We start from the raw sequence: 10,844 nt of genomic DNA on the forward strand, positions 1-10,844 counted from the left end.
ATCTATATAAAAAATGCAGAGTTGACCCCTTCCCCCCATCTATATACAAAATGCAGAGTTGACCCCTTCCCCCCATCGATATACAAAATACAGAGATGACCCCTTCCCCACATCTATATACAAAATGCAGAGTTGACCCCTTCCCCCCATCGATATACAAAATGCAGAGATGACCCCTTCCCCACATCTATATACAAAATGCAGAGTTGACCCCTTCCCCCAGCAATATACAAAATACAGAGTTGACCCCTTCCCCCCAACTATATACAAAATGCAGAGTTGACCCCTTCCCCCCAGCAATATACAAAATACAGAGTTGACCCCTTCGCCCCATCTATATACAAAATACAGACTTGACCCCTTCCCCCCATCTATATACAAAATGCAGAGTTGACCCCTTCCCCCCATCTATATACAAAATGCAGAGTTGACCCCTTCCCCACATCTATATACAAAATGCAGAGTTGACCCCTTCCCCCCCCATCTATATACAAAATGCAGAGTTGACCCCTTCCCCCCATCTATATACAAAATACAGAGTTGACCCCTTCCCCACATCTATATACAAAATGCAGAGTTGACCCCTTCCCCCCATCTATATAAAAAATGCAGAGTTGACCCCTTCCCCCCATCTATATACAAAATGCAGAGTTGACCCCTTCCCCCCATCTATATACAAAATGCAGAGTTGACCCTTCCCCCCCCATCTATATACAAAATGCAGAGTTGACCCCTTCCCCCCATCTATATAAAAAATGCAGAGTTGACCCCTTCCCCCCAGCAATATGCAAAATGCAGAGTTGACCCCTTCCCCCCATCTATATAAAAAATGCAGAGTTGACCCCTTCCCCCCATCTATATAAAAAATGCAGAGTTGACCCCTTCCCCCCATCTATATACAAAATGCAGAGTTGACCCCTTCCCCCCATCTATATACAAAATGCAGAGTTGACCCCTTCCCCACATCTATATACAAAATGCAGAGTTGACCCCCTCCCCCCATCGAGATACAAAATACAGAGTTGACCCCTTCCCCACATCTATATACAAAATGCAGAGTTGACCCGTTCCCCCCAGCAATATACAAAATACAGAGTTGACCCCTTCCCCCCATCTATATACAAAATACAGAGTTGACCCCTTCCCCACATCTATATACAAAATGCAGAGTTGACCCCTTACCCCCATCTATATACAAAATGCAGAGTTGACCCCTTCCCCCCATCTATATACAAAATGCAGAGTTGACCCCTTCCCCACATCTATATACAAAATGCAGAGTTGTCCCCCTCCCCCCATCGAGATACAAAATACAGAGTTGACCCCTTCCCCACATCTATATACAAAATGCAGAGTTGACCCCTTCCCCCCATCTATATACAAAATGCAGAGTTGACCCCCTCCCCCCATCGAGATACAAAATACAGAGTTGACCCCTTCCCCACATCTATATACAAAATGCAGAGTTGACCCCTTCCCCCCAGCAATATACAAAATACAGAGTTGACCCCTTCCCCCCATCTATATACAAAATACAGAGTTGATCCCTTCTCCCATCTATACACAAAATGCAGAGTTGACCCCTTCCCCCCAGCAATATAAAAAATGCAGAGTTGACCCCTTCCCCCCATTTATATACAAAATGCAGAGTTGACCCCTTCCCCCATCGATATACAAAATGCAGAGTTGACCCCTTCCCCCCATCTATATACAAAATGCAGAGTTGACCCCTTCCCCCCAGCAATATACAAAATGCAGAGTTGATCCCTTCCCCCCATCTATATAAAAAATGCAGAGTTGACCCCTTCCCCCCATCTATATACAAAATGCAGAGTTGACCCCTTCCCCCCATCTATATACAAAATGCAGAGTTGACCCATTCCCCCCATCTATATACAAAATGCAGAGTTGACCCCTTCCCCCATCTATATACAAAATGCAGAGTTGACCCCTTCCCCCCAGAAATATACAAAATGCAGAGTTGACCCCTTCCCCCCATCTATATACAAAATGCAGAGTTGACCCCTTCCCCCCCTCTATATACAAAATGCAGAGTTGATCCCTTCCCCCCATCTATATAAAAAATGCAGAGTTGACCCCCTTCCCCCCATCTATATACAAAATGCAGAGTTGACCCCTTCCCCCCATCGATATACAAAATGCAGAGTTGACCCCTTCCCCACATCTATATACAAAATGCAGAGTTGACCCCTTCATCCCAGCAATATACAAAATACAGAGTTGACCCCTTCCCCCCAACTATATACAAAATACAGAGTTGACCCCTTCCCCACATCTATATACAAAATGCAGAGTTGACCCCTTCCCCCCAGCAATATACAAAATACAGAGTTGACCCCTTCGCCCCATCTATATACAAAATACAGAGTTGACCCCTTCCCCACATCTATATACAAAATGCAGAGTTGACCCCTTCCCCCCCCATCTATATACAAAATGCAGAGTTGACCCCTTCCCCCCATCTATATACAAAATACAGAGTTGACCCCTTCCCCACATCTATATACAAAATGCAGAGTTGACCCCTTCCCCCCATCTGTATAAAAAATGCAGAGTTGACCCCTTCCCCCCATCTATATACAAAATGCAGAGTTGACCCCTTCCCCCCATCTATATACAAAATGCAGAGTTGACCCCTTCCCCCCATCTATATACCAAATGCAGAGTTGACCCCTTCCCCCCATCTATATACAAAATGCAGAGTTGACCCCTTCCCCCATCTCTCTAAAAAATGCAGAGTTGACCCCTTCCCCCATCTATATACAAAATGCAGAGTTGACCCCTTCCCCCAATCTATATACAAAATGCAGAGTTGACCCCTTCCCCCCATCTATATACAAAATGCAGAGTTGACCCCTTCCCCCCATCTATATACAAAATGCAGAGTTGACCCCTTCCCCCCATCTATATACAAAATACAGAGTTGACCCCTTCCCCACATCTATATACAAAATGCAGAGTTGACCCCTTCCCCCCATCTATATAAAAAATGCAGAGTTGACCCCTTCCCCCCATCTATGTACAAAATGCAGAGTTGACCCCTTCCCCCCATCTATATACAAAATGCAGAGTTGACCCTTCCCCCCACCATCTATATACAAAATGCAGAGTTGACCCCTTCCCCCCATCTATATAAAAAATGCAGAGTTGACCCCTTCCCCCCAGCAATATGCAAAATGCAGAGTTGACCCCTTCCCCCCATCTATATAAAAAATGCAGAGTTGACCCCTTCCCCCCATCTATATAAAAAATGCAGAGTTGACCCCTTCCCCCATCTATACACAAAATGCAGAGTTGACCCCTTCCCCCCATCTATATACAAAATGCAGAGTTGACCCCTTCCCCACATCTATATACAAAATGCAGAGTTGACCCCCTCCCCCCATCGAGATACAAAATACAGAGTTGACCCCTTCCCCACATCTATATACAAAATGCAGAGTTGACCCCTTCCCTCCATCTATATACAAAATGCAGAGTTGACCCCCTCCCCCCATCGAGATACAAAATACAGAGTTGACCCCTTCCCCACATCTATATACAAAATGCAGAGTTGACCCCTTCCCCCCAGCAATATACAAAATACAGAGTTGACCCCTTCCCCCCATCTATATACAAAATACAGAGTTGACCCCTTCCCCACATCTATATACAAAATGCAGAGTTGACCCCTTACCCCCATCTATATACAAAATACAGAGTTGATCCCTTCTCCCATCTATATACAAAATGCAGAGTTGACCCCTTCCCCCCAGCAATATACAAAATACAGAGTTGACCCCTTCCCCCCAGCAATATACAAAATACAGAGTTGACCCCCTTCCCCACATCTATATACAAAATGCAGAGTTGACCCCTTCCCCCCAGCAATATACAAAATACAGAGTTCACCCCTTCCCCCCATCTATATACAAAATACAGAGTTGACCCCTTCCCCACATCTATATACAAAATGCAGAGTTGACCCCTTACCCCCATCTATATACAAAATACAGAGTTGACCCCTTCCCCCCATCAATATACAAAATGCAGGGTTGACTCCTTCCCCACATCTATATACAAAATACAGAGTTGACCCCTTCCCCACATCTATATACAAAATGCAGAGTTGACCCCTTCCCCCCAGCAATATACAAAATACAGAGTTGACCCCTTCGCCCCATCTATATACAAAATACAGAGTTGACCCCTTCCCCCCATCTATATACAAAATGCAGAGTTGACCCCTTCCCCCCATCTATATACAAAATGCAGAGTTGACCCCTTCCCCACATCTATATACAAAATGCAGAGTTGACCCCTTCCCCCCCCATCTGTATACAAAATGCAGAGTTGACCCCTTCCCCCCATCTATATACAAAATACAGAGTTGACCCCTTCCCCACATCTATATACAAAATGCAGAGTTGACCCCTTCCCCCCATCTATATAAAAAATGCAGAGTTGACCCCTTCCCCCCATCTATATACAAAATGCAGAGTTGACCCCTTCCCCCCATCTATATACAAAATGCAGAGTTGACCCTTCCCCCCCCCATCTATATACAAAATGCAGAGTTGACCCCTTCCCCCCATCTATATAAAAAATGCAGAGTTGTCCCCTTCCCCCCAGCAATATGCAAAATGCAGAGTTGACCCCTTCCCCCCATCTATATAAAAAATGCAGAGTTGACCCCTTCCCCCCATCTATATAAAAAATGCAGAGTTGACCCCTTCCCCCCATCTATATACAAAATGCAGAGTTGACCCCTTCCCCCCATCTATATACAAAATGCAGAGTTGACCCCTTCCCCACATCTATATACAAAATGCAGAGTTGACCCCCTCCCCCCATCGAGATACAAAATACAGAGTTGACCCCTTCCCCACATCTATATACAAAATGCAGAGTTGACCCCTTCCCCCCATCTATATACAAAATGCAGAGTTGACCCCTTCCCCCCATCTATATACAAAATGCAGAGTTGACCCCTTCCCCCCATCTATATACAAAATGCAGAGTTGACCCACTCCCCCCATCGAGATACAAAATACAGAGTTGACCCCTTCCCCACATCTATATACAAAATGCAGAGTTGACCCCTTCCCCCCAGCAATATACAAAATACAGAGTTGACCCCTTCCCCCCATCTATATACAAAATACAGAGTTGACCCCTTCCCCACATCTATATACAAAATGCAGAGTTGACCCCTTACCCCCATCTATATACAAAATACAGAGTTGATCCCTTCTCCCATCTATATACAAAATGCAGAGTTGACCCCTTCCCCCCAGCAATATACAAAATACAGAGTTGACCCCCTTCCCCACATCTATATACAAAATGCAGAGTTGACCCCTTCCCCCCAGCAATATGCAAAATACAGAGTTGACCCCTTCCCCCCATCTATATACAAAATACAGAGTTGACCCCTTCCCCACATCTATATACAAAATGCAGAGTTGACCCCTTACCCCCATCTATATACAAAATACAGAGTTGATCCCTTCTCCCATCTATATACAAAATGCAGAGTTGACCCCTTCCCCCCAGCAATATACAAAATACAGAGTTGACCCCTTCCCCACATCTATATACAAAATGCAGAGTTGATCCCTTCCCCCCAATGTATATACAAAATACAGAGTTGACCCCTTCCCCCCATCTATATACAAAATACAGAGTTGACCCCTTCCCCACATCTATATACAAAATACAGAGTTGACCCCTTCCCCACATCTATATACAAAATGCAGAGTTGATCCCTTCCCCCCAATGTATATACAAAATACAGAGTTGACCCCTTCCCCCCATCTATATACAAAATGCAGAGTTGATCCCTTCCCCCCAATGTATATACAAAATGCAGAGTTAACCCCTTCCTCCCATCTATATACAAAATACAGAGTTAACCCCTTCCCCCCCATCTATCTCCAAAATGCAGGGTTGACTCCTTCCCCACATCTATATACAAAATACAGAGTTGACCCCTTCCCCCCAGCAATATACAAAATACAGAGTTGACCCATTCCCCCCAACTATATACAAAATACAGAGTTGACCCCTTCCCCACATCTATATACAAAATGCAGAGTTGACCCCTTCCCCCCAGCAATATACAAAATACAGAGTTGACCCCTTCGCCCCATCTATATACAAAATACAGAGTTGACCCCTTCCCCCCATCTATATACAAAATGCAGAGTTGACCCCTTCCCCCCATCTATATACAAAATGCAGAGTTGACCCCTTCCCCACATCTATATACAAAATGCAGAGTTGACCCCTTCCCCCCCCATCTATATACAAAATACAGAGTTGACCCCTTCCCCACATCTATATACAAAATGCAGAGTTGACCCCTTCTCCCCCCATCTATATACAAAATACAGAGTTGACCCCTTCCCCCCATCTATATAAAAAATGCAGAGTTGACCCCTTCCCCCCATCTATATACAAAATGCAGAGTTGACCCTTCCCCCCCCCCCATCTATATACAAAATGCAGAGTTGACCCCTTCCCCCCATCTATATAAAAAATGCAGAGTTGACCCCTTCCCCCCAGCAATATGCAAAATGCAGAGTTGACCCCTTCCCCCCATCTATATAAAAAATGCAGAGTTGACCCCTTCCCCCCATCTATATACAAAATGCAGAGTTGACCCCTTCCTCCCATCTATATACAAAATACAGAGTTAACCCCTTCCCCCCATCTATATACAAAATGCAGAGTTGACCCCTTCCCCCCATCTATATACAAAATGCAGAGTTGACCCCTTCCTCCCATCTATATACAAAATACAGAGTTAACCCCTTCCCCCCATCTATATACAAAATGCAGAGTTGACCCCTTCCTCCCATCTATATACAAAATACAGAGTTGACCCCTTCCCCCCATCTATATAAAAAATGCAGAGTTGACCCCTTCCCCCCATCTATATACAAAATGCAGAGTTGACCCTTCCCCCCCCCCCATCTATATACAAAATGCAGAGTTGACCCCTTCCCCCCATCTATATAAAAAATGCAGAGTTGACCCCTTCCCCCCAGCAATATGCAAAATGCAGAGTTGACCCCTTCCCCCCATCTATATAAAAAATGCAGAGTTGACCCCTTCCCCCCATCTATATACAAAATGCAGAGTTGACCCCTTCCTCCCATCTATATACAAAATACAGAGTTAACCCCTTCCCCCCATCTATATACAAAATGCAGAGTTGACCCCTTCCCCCCATCTATATAAAAAATGCAGAGTTGACCCCTTCCCCCCATCTATATACAAAATGCAGAGTTGACCCCTTCCCCCCATCTATATACAAAATGCAGAGTTGACCCCTTCCCCACATCTATATACAAAATGCAGAGTTGACCCCCTCCCCCCATCGAGATACAAAATACAGAGTTGACCCCTTCCCCACATCTATATACAAAATGCAGAGTTGACCCCTTCCCCCCAGCAATATACAAAATACAGAGTTGACCCCTTCCCCCCATCTATATACAAAATACAGAGTTGACCCCTTCCCCACATCTATATACAAAATGCAGAGTTGACCCCTTACCCCCATCTATATACAAAATACAGAGTTGATCCCTTCTCCCATCTATATACAAAATGCAGAGTTGACCCCTTCCCCCCAGCAATATACAAAATACAGAGTTGACCCCCTTCCCCACATCTATATACAAAATGCAGAGTGGACCCCTTCCCCCCAGCAATATACAAAATACAGAGTTGACCCCTTCCCCCCATCTATATACAAAATACAGAGTTGACCCCTTCCCCACATCTATATACAAAATGCAGAGTTGACCCCTTACCCCCATCTATATACAAAATACAGAGTTGATCCCTTCTCCCATCTATATACAAAATGCAGAGTTGACCCCTTCCCCCCAGCAATATACAAAATACAGAGTTGACCCCTTCCCCACATCTATATACAAAATGCAGAGTTGATCCCTTCCCCCCAATGTATATACAAAATACAGAGTTGACCCCTTCCCCCCATCTATATACAAAATACAGAGTTGACCCCTTCCCCACATCTATATACAAAATACAGAGTTGACCCCTTCCCCACATCTATATACAAAATGCAGAGTTGATCCCTTCCCCCCAATGTATATACAAAATACAGAGTTGACCCCTTCCCCCCATCTATATACAAAATGCAGAGTTGATCCCTTCCCCCCAATGTATATACAAAATGCAGAGTTAACCCCTTCCTCCCATCTATATTCAAAATACAGAGTTAACCCCTTCCCCCCCCATCTATCTCCAAAATGCAGGGTTGACTCCTTCCCCACATCTATATACAAAATACAGAGTTGACCCCTTCCCCACATCTATATACAAAATGCAGAGTTGACCCCTTCCTCCCATCTATATACAAAATGCAGGGTTAACCCCTTCCCCCCATCGATATACAAAATGCAGGGTTGACTCCTTCCCCACATCTATATACAAAATACAGAGTTGACCCCTTCCCCACATCTATATACAAAATGCAGAGTTAACCCCTTCCCCCCATCTATATACAAAATGCAGAGTTGATCCCTTCCCCCCAATGTATATACAAAATACAGAGTTGACCCCTTCCCCACATCTATATACAAAATGCAGAGTTAACCCCTTCCCCTCATCTATATACAAAATGCAGAGTTGATCCCTTCCCCCCAATGTATATACAAAATACAGAGTTGACCCCTTCCCCACATCTATATACAAAATGCAGAGTTAACCCCTTCCCCCCATCGATATAGAAAATGCAGAGTTGACCCCTTCCCCCCATCTATACAGAAAATGCAGAGCTGACCCCTTCCCCCCATCGATAAAGAAAATGCAGAGTTGACCTCTTCCCCCATATATATACAAAATGCAGAGTTAACCCCTTCCCCCCATCAATATACAAAATGCAGAGTTGACCCCTTCCTCCCATCTATATACAAAATGCAGAGTTAACCCCTTCACCCACATCTATATACAAAATGCAGAGTTGACCCCTTGCCCCCATCGATATACAAAATGCAGAGTTGACCCCTTCCCCCCATCTATATACAAAATGCAGAGTTAACCCCTTCACCCACATCTATATACAAAATGCAGAGTTAACCCCTTCACCCACATCTATATACAAAATGCAGAGTTGACCCCTTCCTGCCATCTACATACAAAATGCAGAGTTGACCCCTTCCCCCCATCTATATACAAAATGCAGAGTTGACCCCTTCCCCCCATCTATATACAAGATGCAGAGTTAACCCCTTCACCCACATCTATATACAAAATGCAGAGTTGACCCCCTCCCCCCATCTATATACAAAATGCAGAGTTGACCCCTTCCCCCCATCTATATGCAAAATGCAGAGTTAACCCCTTCACCCACATCTATATACAAAATGCAGAGTTGACCCCCTTCCCCACATCTATATACAAAATACAGAGTTGACCCCTTCCCCCCATCAATATACAAAATGCAGGGTTGACTCCTTCCCCACATCTATATACAAAATACAGAGTTGACCCCTTCCCCACATCTATATACAAAATGCAGAGTTAACCCCTTCCCCCCATCTATATACAAAATGCAGAGTTGATCCCTTCCCCCCAATGTATATACAAAATAGAGTTGACCCCTTCCCCACATCTATATACAAAATGCAGAGTTAACCCCTTCCCCCCAATGTATATACAAAATACAGAGTTGACCCCTTCCCCACATCTATATACAAAATGCAGAGTTAACCCCTTCCCCCCATCGATATAGAAAATGCAGAGTTGACCCCTTCCCCCCATCTATACAGAAAATGCAGAGCTGACCCCTTCCCCCCATCGATAAAGAAAATGCAGAGTTGACCTCTTCCCCCATATATATACAAAATGCAGAGTTGACCCCTTCCCCCCATCCATATACAAACTGCAGAGTTAACCCCTTCCCCCCATCAATATACAAAATGCAGAGTTGACCCCTTCCTCCCATCTATATACAAAATGCAGAGTTGACCCCTTCCCCCCATCGATATACAAAATGCAGAGTTAACCCCTTCACCCACATCTATATACAAAATGCAGAGTTAACCCCTTCACCCACATCTATATACAAAATGCAGAGTTGACCCCCTCCCCCCATCTATATACAAAATGCAGAGTTGACCCCTTCCCCCCATCTATATACAAGATGCAGAGTTAACCCCTTCCCCCCATCTATATACAAAATGCAGAGTTAACCCCTTCACCCACATCTATATACAAAATGCAGAGTTGACCCCCTCCCCCCATCTATATACAAAATGCAGATTTGACCCCTTCCCCCCGATCTACATACAAGCTGCAGAGCTGACCCCTTCCCCCCATCCATATACAAAATGCAGAGTTGACCCCTTCCCCCGATCTACATACAAGATGCAGAGTTGACCCCTTCCCCCCAGCAATATACAAAATACAGAGTTGACCCCTTCCCCACTACTGTATACAAAATACAGAGTTGACCCGTTCCCCCCATCTATATACAAAATGCAGAGTTGACCCCCTCCCCCCATCTATATACAAAATGCAGAGTTCACCCCTTCCCCCCATCTATATACAAAATGCAGAGTTGATCCCTTCCCCCATCTATATATAAAATGCAGAGTTGACCCCTTCCCCCCATCTATATACAAAATGCAGAGTTGACCCCTTCCTCCCATCTATATACAAAATGCAGAGTTGATCCCTTCCCCCATCTATATACAAAATGCAGAGTTGACCCCTTCCCCCCATCTATATACAAAATGCAGAGTTGACCCCTTCCCCCCATCTATATACAAAATGCAGAGTTGACCCCTTCCCCCCATCTATAT

Source organism: Heterodontus francisci, chromosome 10 (assembly GCF_036365525.1).
Source record: "Heterodontus francisci isolate sHetFra1 chromosome 10, sHetFra1.hap1, whole genome shotgun sequence".
In the NCBI taxonomy this organism is placed as follows: domain Eukaryota; kingdom Metazoa; phylum Chordata; class Chondrichthyes; order Heterodontiformes; family Heterodontidae; genus Heterodontus; species Heterodontus francisci.